The following is a 14,238-nucleotide window of genomic DNA, read 5'->3' as shown; positions in this document are numbered from 1 at the left end:
ATACAAAGTTAGAAATAAATAAAAACATACTTATGTGCTTTGCAGAACATGCAAGGATTCAAAATAAGTAACAATAAATTTTCATTTCAAGAAATACTATATGATTAATGATACTTGAGAATTGTCCATGTTTTCTTTGCTTCCCTGTGAGTTTTCTTTTGTTGTCTGCTATGCTATTTTTTACCTGGTTCTTTATTCCCTCCCGCCAAACTGCCCTCCCCGCCAAAAGGGCCACAATAAAGTTTAGATATGTTTCTCCATATCTATAGACATATACATACACATATAAATATGTACATACATGTATAGACATATACATTCCCAGACCTATTCTACTCCTGATCTTTGCTTTTATGGGTATCATATCTCGTTTTCTATCTCTCCTGCCTCCTCCACTTTACTTTTACCCACTACCGTACCCTCCTATGACTTGCCTACCTCCATACAAGGGTCCTGCCCCTAACTTCCCATTTCCATAAATCTAAACACCTATATGTTTCTATACACCTGATTACCTACTACCTCACCCTTCACTTTAAATCCCTCCCTTTTCCTCTCCCTCCTCCCTATGGTCCAGTCATTTTATTTCTTCTGAATTTAGAAGATTTCTCTACTCTTTTAAATATATTTGTATTGTTCCTGCTTATACCCATTCCCGATGATAGTGGGTTATCAGAATTACCTGCCCTCCTTCCCCATCTAATTCCTATAAATCAATTCTTCCTCTTGCACCTCATTTGTATAAAATAATTACTCTTTTTAATTGTTCCTAAATTTTTACTTTTTAAATTAATATCTTGCCCAGTTTTTTCCCAATCTTAAACTTTTGGTGCAGGATTTCTGACTTCACTGTCTTCCTCCTGTTCCATGCTATGATCCTTTTTTTCCCAAAATAGGAGTGTAAATTTGGGTTGCTCTTCTTGCTTTGCTTTCCACGTTTGCCCTGAGGCTAAGAACTCTAGCTCATGCAGGGCTTGGCTCATCATCCAGAGCACTGCGCTGGCTCCTTCTTGCTGGCCTGCTGGGATGTCCTCAGTAGCAGGTTAGTTTCTTTTTTTTTTTAAAAAACAAAACTTTATTTATTTATACATTAATGTTGAGGGCTGGATTAGAGCTTAAGAAAAAAAAAAAAGGAAAACAGTATGATACAGTCCTTTGCAGAAGAAGACAGATTATAAGGAATGGGAAAAGATAGACATACACACATACACATACACACAAGATGAAAGAAGGTAGTCTGGGCAGCCAGGGTTAGGGCTCTTGGCTAGTCACCTGCTTCATGTAGGTTTCCAGCAGGTACTTTTTAAAGGCTGTGGGATTTGTCCAAAGTTCAGCAGCATGTGTGTTCAAGGGGCTGTCAATTTTGGGTTCTCCCAGCAGACTCTGGATAGATAGCAAGATGGTCCTGACATCATATAGAGCTGACCACTTGTCCTTGAGGATGTCCAAACAGATATTCCCTTGGGTGTCCACATTAGGATGGTAACAAGGTGTGACAAATTTCACAGTGGGAGCATTATAGGGGTAGCCGCTGGGGAATTCCAGGGAGGGCTTGTACCTTAGGTCTTCATATACAGTCCCAGCTGCCCCATGGATGTCCCAACCCACTTGAAGAGATTGTCTGACTCTGGGAAGGCAGAAATTCCTTTGTCTCCAGACATCATCAGGGTCATCAATTCCTGCTGTAACCTCTTGCCCATGGACCCGCGGGCCAGCGGCTGCCCCAGGCTCGGCCCCCTTATGGGAGGCGGCGGCGGCGGCGCTAGCAGCGGCCGGGTCGCGATTCTGCGAGGCCATAGGGGACCGGAGATAAAGGAAAAGAAACTCCCGGGCGGCAACTGTGGGGATCCAGCCAGGTTAGTTTCTTTGTGTCATTTTGTGGGTTCTGTAGCTCCCAAGGTTGTTCAGAGTCACCTTTTACAGGAACTGGAGGAGGTAGAAGCTGGAGCCCCAAGGAATTCCTGTTTCTACTCCGTCCACCTTGACTCTGCCTGCCAGTTTTTTTTTTTTATAAAGTCTTAAAAATCTGAGAGTTTATCAAATGCCCATTTTTTTCATTAAAAAAATTAGTTAATGGGGTGGCCAGGTGTCACAGTGAGTAAGAATGCCAGCACCAGCATCGGGAGGCCCAGGATCGGTTCCAGGCTCAGATACTCAGCACCCACACAAAAATAATGGGCAGTGTAACCTTGAGCAAGTTACTTAACTCCAACTGCTTTAAAAAAATAGTTAACTTTGCTGGGTATGATATTTTTGGCTGGAGCCCCAGTTCTTTTTTCCCTCGAGTTGGGGATTTCAGAATTTGACTGTGATATTCTTATGAGTTTTCCTCATAGGATCTCTTTTAAATGGTGATCCACGAATTTTATCAATTTTTACTTTCCCCCCTTGTTCTAATGCTTCAGTATCATTTTATTTAATTATTTCATGCATTATTGTATAGAGATTCTTTTTTTTATCATGACCTTCAGTTAGGCCAATAATTTTTATATTTTCTCATCTTGATCTATTCTTCAAAACTTTTGTTTTTCCTATAAGATGTTTTGCTTGCTCTTCTATTATTTCATCATTCATATTTTGTTTAATCATTTCTTGATCTCTTATAATTTCACTAACTTCACTTTGCTCAAATCTAATTTTTAAGGAGTCACTTACTTCTTTAAGGTCCTGGATCATGAGAGGCAGGCCGGGAGGAGGCCTGATCAATTAGGGGGGAAAGTCATCTCACCAACCACAAGGGTCACTACCAGATCTATCACCAAAGGGCTGGGACTGGAAAGAGCAAGGTAAAAATCAAATGCAGTGCCCTTGTCCAGGACAGCAAATAATCCTGGGACTACCACTCCAAAGCCCAGAAATTTTAAAAGCCCCTTTCAGGACCTCCAAGGACCAGGATGACATAGTGAACCCTGGCTGCTCCAACTCTTCCCCTCTCATGTTAAACACATAGTAATTATTGCCCCAAGGAAAAGCCCTAAACAGCAAAGGCTTGGGAACCATAGAGGAAGGGTGTGGCTAGGGTCCTGCCTCAAAATCTGTAGAAAGCAGACTAGAAAGACTCTGAAGTCCTACAATCCTCAGAGGGAAGAACCAAACTCAGAGGGAGACAGTGTTGACTCCACACCCACAGCTGAAACATCAACAGGGAATGGGTCCCAAGCACAGAAAGCTCTCCTAGATGAGCTCAAAAGCAACTTTGAAAACCAAGTGAGAGAGATAAAAGACAAAATGAATAATTCTTTTAAAATCAAAATTGCAAAAATAGAAAAACATTATAATGAAGGAAACAGCTCCTTAAAAAGAAAAGTGTATGATATGGAAAAGGATCTCCAAAACTAACTGAGGAAAATAATTCACTGAAAACTAGAATCAACCTATTTGAAGTAAATAATTCTATGAGGAACCAAGAATTAGTCAAATAAAACAAGAAGAATGAAAAATTATTAAAAGAGGTAAAATATCTCAATGGAAAAATAGCTGACCTGGAAAACAGATACAGAAGAGATAATCTGAGAATCATAGTCCTACCAGAAAATCATGATGTAAAAATGAGACTGGGCAACATTCTCCAAGAGCCCATTAAGCAAAATTGCACTGAGAGACTAGAACTTGAGGGTAAAATAGAAGTCAAGAGAATCCACTAGACACCTCCTGAAAGATATCCCAAACTGAAAAGTCCTCAAAATGTGGCCAAACTCAAGAACTACCAGGTGAAAGAGAAAATACTTCAAGTAACCAGAAAGAAACAACTCAAATATCAAGGAACCACAGTGAGGATTGCAAAGGATTTGGCAGCCTCTACACTGAAAGATTGGAGGCAGTGGAATTCAATTTTTCGCAAGGCAAAAGAACTCAGGTTACAACCAAGGATCACCTACCCATCAAGACTGAGCATATTCTTCCAGGCAAAGAGATGGTCATTCAATGATATAACAGATTTCCAGACCTTCCTGATGAAAAAGCCAGAGCTCAATGGAAAATTCAACCTCCAATTATGAGATGCAAGAGTGACTTAGAAAGGTAAACAAGGAAAACACACACACACACACACACACACACACACCCTATTATTTAATATGAGCAAACTGTTTATAGACAAGTAGAGGATATAAGAACAAATTATACAAAAAGACTATTAAAAAACCATCTTATTAAAGGGCCTGCAATGGAAGAAGAGGAATGAATGAAGTAGAAAAGGGTAAATTATGCCACACAAAGGGACATAAAAACAATATAGCAGAGGAAAAGAATGGAGGGAGAAGAGTATTGTATGGGCTTTTCCCTCATTCAATCTGGTGCAAAGAGGGAATAACACAACTAGTTAAGCATAGGACACTATGGAGAAGAGATGCAAAATGTATTATAACAGAGGGAAAGACGGGAGGGAGAGCAGTTTTGCATGAGATTTGTTTCTGTCTGTCATTCTAGGTGTGAAGAAGAAATAACATACTTCATTAAGTATAAAAATATTCTACAGGCAGTAGGAGGGGGAAAGGGCTGTGAAAGGGAGGGTGTTTAAAAGGGAAGGAAGAAGTAAAGGGGAAGGGGAGATAAAGGGAGTGGGGCTGATAAGGGAATATTGAGGGAGCCAGTGGTCAAAAGGACAAATACTAAGGAGGGGAAGGGAGAAGGGGAGAAAAAATATAAGCATTGACAGGAGAGGGAATAGGATGGAGGGAAAGAAACAGATAATAATCATAACCGAGAATGTGAATGGAATGAACTCTCCAATAAATAGGAGGCAGATAGCAGAATCGATTAAAAATCATAATCTTAGAATACGCTGTTTAAAAGAAACACATCTGAAACAGAGGGGTACCCACAGAGTAAACATAAAAGGTTGGAGTAAAATATATTATGCGTCAGCTAAAGTAAAAAAAAAAAAAGCAGGGGTAGCAATCCTTATCTCAGATAAAGAAAAAGCAAAACTTGATCTAATTAAAAGGGATAAGGAAGGAAACTATATCCTGCTAAAAGGTACCATTGAGAATGAAGCAATATCATTGCTTAACATATATGCACAAAGTGGTGTAGCATCCAAATTCCTAGAGGAGAAGGTATCAGAATCAGAGGAAGAAATGGATAGCAAAACTATAGTGGTGGGGGACCTTAATCTCCCCCTCTCTGAACTTGATAAATCCAACCTCAAAATAAACAAGAAAGAAGTTAAGGAGGTGAATAGAATTTTAGAGAGGGTAGGTATGATAGATCTCTGGAGAAAACTGAATGGGGATAAAAAGGAATATACCTTCTCCTCAGTGGTACATGGCACATACACAAAAATTGACCATATACTAGGACATAAAAACCTCACAATTCAGTGCAGAAAGGCAGAAATAATAAAGGCATGATTCTGAGGTCATGATGCAACAAAAATCATATGCAATAAATGGCTATGGAAAAATAGAATAAAAACTAATTGGAAACTAAACAATTTAATCCTAAAGGATGAGTGGGTCAAACAAGAAATCATTGAAACAATCAGTAGCTTCATTCAAGAGAATGACAACAATGAGACAATATACCAAAATTTGTGGAAGCAGCAAAGGCAGTTCTTAGGGGAAGTTTTATATCCCTAAGTACATAAATGAATAATTAGAGAAGAGGGAGGTCAGTGAATTGGGCATGCAATTGAAAAAGCTAGAAAATAAACAAATTGGAAATCACCAATTAAATACTAAATTAGAAATGCTGAAAACAAAAGGAGAGATTAATAAATTTGAAATTAAGAAAACTATTGAATTAATAAATAAAAATAACAGCTGGTTTTATGAAAAAAAGCAATAAAATTGAGAGACCTTAATCAATATGATAAAAAAGAAAGAAGAAAAGCAAATTATGAGTATCAAAAATGAAAAGAGTGAACCTACCACCAATGAAGAGGAAATTCAAACAATAATTAGGAATTATTTTGCCCAGTTGTATGCAAATAAATTTGACAATCTTAGTGAAATGGATGAATATTTACAAAAATGTAAGTTGCCCAGATTAAATGAAGAGGAAGTAAATTACTTAAATAAGCCCCTCTCAGAAAAATAAATCAAACAAGCCATCAGTTAACTCCTTAGGAAAAAATCTCCAGGGACTGATGGATTTACTAGTGAATTCTATCAAACATTTAAAGAACAATTGCTTGCAATATTCTGCAAATTATTTGGGAAAATTAGTGAAGAAGGAGTCTTACCAAATTCTTTTTATGATACTGATACCAAATCAGGAAGAGACAAAATGGAGAAAAAAATTATAGACCAATCTCCCTCATGAATATAGATTCAAAAATTCTAAATAAAATATTAGCAAAAAGACTACAGCAACTTTTCACAAGAATAATACCCTTTGATCACGTAGGATATATTCCAGGAATACAAGGATGGTTTAATATTAGGAAAACCATCAGAATAATTGATTGTATCAACAATAAAACTAGCAAAACCCACATGATTATCTCAATAGATGCAGAAAAGGCTTTTGGCAAAATACAATTTCCATTCCTATTAAAAAACACTACAGGGGCGGCCAGGTAGCACAGCAAGTAAGAGCACCGGCTCCAGTGTTGAGAAGACCTGGAGATCGAATCCCGGGCTCAGACACTCAGCACCACACCCAGAAATAACTGGCCATGTAACCTTGAGCAAGTTACTTAACCCTGATTGCTTAAAAAAAAAAAAACACTACAAAGTATAGGAAGAAATAGAGCCTTCTTTAAAGTAATGGGTAGAATTTATTTAAAGGCATCAGTAAGCATTATATGTAATGTGGAGAAGCTAGAAGCATTTCCCATAAGATCAGGGGTGAAACAAGGATGTCCCTTATCACCCCTTTTATTCAATCTGGTACTAGACATGTAAGAAGCAGCAATTAGAGAAGAAAAAGAAATCAAAGGAATCAAATTAGGCAAAGAAGAGACAAAGCTATCACTCTTTGCAGATGATATAATGATATACTAAGAGAATCCTAGAGAATCAAGTAAAAAACTACTTGAGACAATAAATAAATTTGGCAAAATTGGAGGATATAAAATAAACACACATAAATCCTTGGCATTCCTGTATATTTCTAATGAAATCCAACAGCAAGAGATAGAAAGAAAAATCTCATAAAGTTACTGTAGACATTATAAAATATTTGGGCATCTACCTGCCAAAAGAAACCCAAAACCTATATGAACACAACTACAAAACACTTTTCACACAAATAAAGTCAGATCTAACTAATTGGAAATACATTAATTGCTCATGGCTGGGTCAAGCTAATTTAATAAAAAATGACAATTTTACCTAACTAAATTAAATTATATATTTAGTGCCATACCAGTAAGTTTAAAAAGCATCTACCTTATAGAGCTAGAAAAAATAGTAACAAAACTGATTTGGAAGAACAAAACGTCCAGAATATCAAGGGAATTAATGAAAAGAAATGCTAGGGATGGTGAAATAGCTATACCAGATTTTAATCTGTATTATAAAACAACAGTCCTCAAAACTATTTGGTACTGGCTAAGGAATAGAGTAGTGCATCAATGGAATAGATTGGGTATATGAGACTCAGCAGAAAATGACTATAGTAATCTACTGTTTGATATACCCAAAGATCTCAGTTTTGGGGATAAGAACTCAGTCTTTGACAAAAACTGCTGGGAAAACTGGAATATAGTATGACAGAAACTGGGAATAGACCATTATCTAACACCATATACCAAAATCAAGTCTAAATGGGTGCATGATCTAAGTATAATGGCTGATAAAGTATGTAATCTTTGAAAGCAAGGAATACTTTACCTGTCAGATTTGTGAAGAGAGGAAGACTTTATGATCAAACAAGAATTAGAGGGCAATATAAAATGCAAAATGGATAATTTTGATTACATTAAATTGAAAAGTTTCTGTACAAACAGAACCAATGTAAACAGGATTAGGAAGGAAGTGGAAAATTGGTAATGAATTATTACAACCTATGTCACTGATAAAGGATTCATTTCTAAACTATACAGAGAATTGAGTCACATCTATAAGAATACAAATCATTGTCTAATTGATAAATGGTCAAAGGATATGAACAGGTAGTTTTTAGAGGAAGAAATTAAAGATATTTATAAGCATATGAAAAAATGCTCGAAATCACTATTGATTAGAGAAATGCAAATCAAACAACTCTGAGTTACCACATTTTAACAGTCATATTGGCTAAGATGACAAAACAGGAAAATGACAAATGCTGGAGAGGATGTGGACAAATTGGAACACTAATGCATTGCTAGTGAAGTTGTAAACTGATACAACCATTTTGGAGAGCAATCTGGAATTATGGCCAAAGGGCTATAAATAATTTCATACCCTCTGACCCAGCAATACCACTTCTAGGGTTGTATCCCAAAGAGATCATAGAAGTGGGAAAAAGACCCATATGTACTCTTGTGACCCTAACGTTTCTAACTGATTCTTACTTCCTCTTCCTGGCCCTTGGTGCACACCAAGGCATGTACTGCATGTTCCTATAAAGGAGAAGTCGAGTCAGTGCAAATGGAAAGAGGCACAGCTTTATTGGCAGGACTGGCATGTTGTTACATCTCTCCCTCCATTCTCTAGCCCACTCATGCTTCAGCCGTTAAATCCTCAAAGTGCACTTGCAGAGCTTGTGGATAGCTCATGAGAGAAGGGGGGGGGGCAATCACAGAACAGGGAGGCTGTGTCCAGAACAGCTTGCACACTCCTGTGTATTTACCCTTAGTCCCAGAGATAAATCTCGGGGTAACAGGGTACAATCTGGGAGCCTCCGCACTTCCTAGGAGTTAGGGTGCCCTGACTACAGATGAGATCAGCACATATTGCTGATTGCTCTGTATTCTGTTACATCAGACCTAAACTCAGGCTGCCTGACTCCCAAAGAGGGGCTACAGGCCCCAACAATGTACAAAAATATTCATAGCAGCTCTTTTTGTGGTAGCAAAGAATTGGAAATTAAAGGGGTGCCCATCAATTGGGGAATGGCTGAACAGTTTGTGGTATATGCATGTTATGGAATACTATTTTGCTATAAGAAACAAGGAGCAGGGGCGGCCAGGTAGCACAGCGAGTAAGAGCACCGGCCCCAGTGTTGAGAAGACCTGGGGATCGAATCCCGGGCTCAGACACTCAGCACCACACCCAGAAATAACTGGCCGTGTAACCTTGAGCAAGTTACTTAACCCTGATTGCTTAAAAAAAAAAAAAGAAACAAGGAGCAGACAGACTTTATATTTACGTGGAGAGGCTTATATGAACTGATGCTGAGTGAGAAGAGTAGAGCTAGGAGGAATTTGTACACAATTATAGACACAACATATGTGTGATGACCAACTTTGATAAACTGGAATCTTTTCAGCAATGCAGTCATGTCAACCCCAAAAGACTCATGATGGAGAGAGATATTTACAAACAGAGAAATAACTGAGTTTGAACCCAGATTGAAGCAAACTACCTGCTCTTTTTCTTTTTCTTGTTTGCTTTTGTTTCCTCTTTCCCATTGTTCATTCCATCTGATACAATCCTTCTTTATAACCTGACTAATGCATAATGTGAATGTATTTGCAGATACTATACTTGATTGTATGCCGCCATGAGGGTGCTGGGGGGGGGGGAATGGAGAGAAAATTTGAAACTCAAGGAATTGTGGTAATGAATCTTGTAAACTAAAAGTAAACCAAAAAAAAGATTTATTAAAAAGACCAAAAAAAAAAAAAAGATTCTGGATTTCCTTTTCTAGTTTGTTGACTTTCCTTTCATATCCTTCCAGTTTTTCTTGGATTATTCTTAATTTCTCTTTTAGTTTTTCCTTCATCTCTGTCATTTCATTTTTAAAGTCTTTTTTAAGGTCTTCTATACATTTTTTTGGGCAGCTGACCATTTGATGTTACTCTTTGGGGATTTAGTTACTTCAATTTGCTCCTCTGAAGATGAACCCAGTCATCTCTATTCCTAAAAGAGATTTCTATGCTTGAATTCTGCCTGTGCATTTTTTTGTGGTGATAGCTTAGTTATTTATAGTCACTTCTAGCCCTGGGGTGTGGAAAATGGTTCCTCTTGTCCCAGTTCTTCATTTCTCCCCTCCAGGCTCCTGTAAGTGCCCACAGTCAGGGGTTTTCCACCCTTCTGCTTCTGCAGTAACTGGGTTTGTGCTGGTTTGTTCTAGCCCCTGCTGGTCTTCCCAGCTGGGTCTGATGTTCCTGGTCAACAGAGATTCCCTCAATCTTCCCAGGCTCAACTCCCTTCAATATTCCAGGTGTAAAAGTTCAGGTGGCTGGGGCTGAGGCAGCCTCTCAAACCAACTAAGCCCAGGGCTTGCTTCTTGTGGTTTAAGAGGATTGCTTCTAGCTGTTAAAAATGGAACCTAGCCTGGAGGTGTTTACTCTTTACAGGACCGAATCTTGTCCTGGAATTTTTGTTCTCATCTTCTCAAGTTGTCCCAGGAGGACCCTGATTATGCCCCTGTTCATATTTATCTCCACCCACACTTTGTTTGCCCTAAGGTGATAGTTTAACTCCCTTGTTGGGGAACATCTTGAGAACCTGTAATTTTTTTACCTACTATGCCATCTTCCCAGAATCTTCTCCTCTCTCATTTATTTTCAGTCTTTCCCTCTTTATTGATTGCTTCCCTACTGCCAACAAACATGCCCATGTCTGCTCCACCCTTAAAATATTATAGGAATGTCAAAAAGTTCTACTCTTTTTTATTAAATTGATATCTTGTTCTTTATTTCTATAAAGAACATTTTATAATTGTGTGTATGTTTACTAGAGTCAAAGACTCTAGACCTGAGTTCAAATCCAGTGTCAGATCCTTTGTAGCTGTATGACCTTGGGCAAGGAAAATAAACTGTGTCTGCCTCAGCTTTCTCCTCTGTGAAAAGGGGATAAAAATAGTACCTGCCTCAAAAGGTTGGATTAAATAAAATATTTTAAAAGGGCTTAGCATAGCTCCTGTCACACTGTAAGCACTATATAATGTTATTATTCTTGCTGTTATTAATTTCTGAATGAGACAATTGATACAAATACACTGAAATGTATAGACTGCTTTAAAGGAGGTTACCCTTGAATGGAATAAAAGTGAAAACTTCTCAGGTAACATTCCAGAAATCTGAATAGAATTGTAATCAAGTACCAAAAGCTTAGTAACCTGTGCAGGGCCCCTGGGACTCTTGCCTTGCTTTCCTAGCCATAAATTGAAGGTTTTGCTAAGCTTAGCTAAGCATGGGAGGGGAAAGTGCAGACCCTGAAAATTTAACCACAGGCCCAAATGTTCAGACTTGTTTCTACTGACCACTATCTGGCCTGTACAAATATAAAATTGGAAATCCTGTTGCGGAACTCCAGGCAGGTCACCATGTCCTAAAATCTCCATGATACATAAAATATCTTCTGCTTTGATACCTAAGTTGATACTGATGACATATTTTGTCTGATTTCATGTCAGCTAGATGTGTACCTTCTGCTTTTTGATATTACTGACATTTCATCTGCAAACACCAGCAGATGTTTTTGGTTAAGATTGTCTGCCTCAGTTCCTAATTAACAGGAACAGGACAGAACAAGGGAGGGGAGAAAGAGGTAGTCTTTTGGGTACATAACCAAGCTTTGCATTTGGTATTTTGCCTCTCACACTAGACTGCCTCTAGTAGCAAGACTGCCTTTCTTGCAAGAAGAAATAATTAAATAAATACATCCTGTCTCTACTTGGAGATATCTCTGCATATTTTATTTTGGGCAAGGGTCATTCTTGTCCCACACTTTCTTCTTTGCCATTGATATTGCAAAAACAGAAGCAGGCCACAAAAGACACGTAAAAAAGTTCACGATGAGGCCATTTTGCTTTTGTCTTTGATTCATACGTTTCCATGGACAAATAACTCACTACATACTTGTCAGTTCATTATTCACAAACCTTTTTATAATATATTGTAAAGTAATTCCCTGCTGACTCCATCATATCATCTATCTTTTGATAGTGTATATAACTATGTAGAGGTCAGGGAACCATAAAATGTTGAGGTATAGGGTTAGCGGTGCTGGAGACCCCAAAAATACTAACATGTCGGGCCTGCCTAAATAAATTCTTTTCAAGCCTTCTCTCAGTCAAAGAAAAACAAAGATTAGTAAAGATTTGCCATATTGGATAAATTCTTAAGTAGACTAAGCATTTGTGAAGCTTGTCAAGTGGGACAGATTGAATCTCTGCTAGATTGAATTTGAGTACCTTCATAGAGGCAAGAGGACAACAGAGATTTGGGAAGAGCTGTAATGGAAAGATTATGGCCTCAGGCAAACACCTCACCAAGTGGGAAGACTTAAGGAGAGTTCAAGGGGGTTCCCAGCCTGTATCCCATCAAAAGCAACTACATTTTGTTTAAACTTTAATGGTATATGTGGAAATAGATTGAATTGATTTGTAGATTACTGGTCTATATTCCTGCTATAGAAAAAAATGATTAGAAAAAAGAGTGCATAAGTCGGCTGTTAAAACTGATACAGTATCTTTTAATTCCATTGAAAGGGATCTTGCTTTAAAATAGTGTTCTTATTCTAAAAATATATATTTTTTAAAATCTGAATTTCAATACTTTGATGAATTATACTATTTCTTATATACAGTTACTCATTTAAACTATGTGTGGTCTGCTTGAGGATTTCTGAGGAATGGCACAGTATTCATCTGGGGAGTCATTTTATACTATTTTTTCCCCTTACAATTCGATTTAACCTTAAAAAAAAAAAAAAGAACTTCACTAAACTCTCAATGACACATTTGTAAACATTGTTTTTAGAGGACATATGGTGAGGAGTCGTTACAAGGACTAGGTGTTTGCCAGGATCCCAAGGAATTCATCACTGCTTGTGTGTCACATACATTATTGCTTCAGGGAGAGTAAGAACTTTTACTTGGACATTTTTTAACAGGTGTAGAACATATAGATTTAAGGATGTATGATTGTTGAAAGACCAAAAAAGCCCTGAATAGGATTGAATTCTTTTCTCTTGCTTTGTTCTCATGGTTCTTACCTGCATGGTGGCAGAACTTTAGCTTTAATGAAGTCAGCTCTGGAACTTCTCTTCGTTCTTATGTCTTTGTTTTCCTTTGAAATGATATTAATTAGTTAAATGACCAGTGCCATGGTAATGAATGTAGTAGCTGCCTTCCTTGAATGGATTTACTGGATTGCTACCAGGGATAATTAACTATCCTAATTCCTACATGCTCTACAGCTTAATTAATCAGTCTGCATCTATTTGTCTCTTCTCCCCTCCTCCTGGCCCCTGTCACAGACTTTACTCTGAATTACCCTCCTCTCAATCAAAGGATTGCTACTTGGTGATAAAGAAAGAATCTGCTGCTCAAAGAGGCAAGAATGTTTTTTAGTCCTAAGTTAAAATTCTTCAGTAATTCTACTCTCTCCTAGCTAAATCTTTCTATACTTAATAGCTGAATTAATGGTTTACAATACTTGGAGATTTAGAAAGCACAGCATCATATCAACAATCCTGATTTAAAGAGACACCATGATTTCAGAAATGTACTAGGGTCAGAAGGTTTAGTTTAGAATTCTACTTCAGACATCTACTGATGGGGATAGGATCTGAACCCCAAAAGGGAAAGAATAAGTTTTTAGGATCTGGACTCCCAAAATTGAAAGCCCCTGAATTTTTCCACTTTTTTCTGGCATTCGCCTGGGACAATAGGCCGTTCCCAGCTAATTAACTGTCTTTTCATTGTCTGCACCTGGCCCCACCTTAGACCACCACTCCCTTACTTCCTTTTAGTTCTGTTTTCTGTTGCCACAGCCTTCTGTATAAAAGATCCATCTTGCCTCCATGAAAATGCTCAGAATCCTTGAGTCTAACCAATATGGCAGATTTTAAGATTTACTCCCAGTATCTTCTCAGTGTTTTACTGTTGTCTTTAGCTGGAAGAAGGCTTGGGTCAAATTAAATTGGCAGGACTGTAGCAGCAAGCACCCCAAGCGTGCTCAGGGTGGCTGCCCATACAGGTTCTTGGATCTGCTTTGTTAAAGGAAAGCAACTCAAAATGGGTTAACAAGCTTACTTTAATCAGTCAGACATATATCGTTTACCTTGTTCAGGAGAAAAGGTCAGCACCCCGAACTTCAAAGTATACAGGCAGAATTATCAAGACAGAAACAGATCAAGTAGACAGCTTTCCAAACTGTCCAACCATTACATCCATACCCAGTCAACATCTGGG

The 14,238-nt window shown here is 38.0% G+C and overlaps 1 pseudogene; it reads right to left on the bottom strand.

Moving 5' to 3' along the window:
- Positions 1-1,047: 1,047 nt before the first annotated feature.
- LOC138165537 (ubiquitin-conjugating enzyme E2 C pseudogene) lies at positions 1,048-1,812 on the bottom strand (annotated as a pseudogene).
- Positions 1,813-14,238: the final 12,426 nt, after the last annotated feature.

Source organism: Petaurus breviceps, unplaced genomic scaffold, assembly GCF_028583685.1.
Source record: "Petaurus breviceps papuanus isolate PSGF00001 unplaced genomic scaffold, PetGlider_PUasm1.0 213, whole genome shotgun sequence".
In the NCBI taxonomy this organism is placed as follows: Eukaryota; Metazoa; Chordata; class Mammalia; order Diprotodontia; family Petauridae; genus Petaurus; species Petaurus breviceps.
Note: the sequence above shows the minus strand (reverse complement) of the source record. Positions and strands in the feature narration are given on the sequence as shown.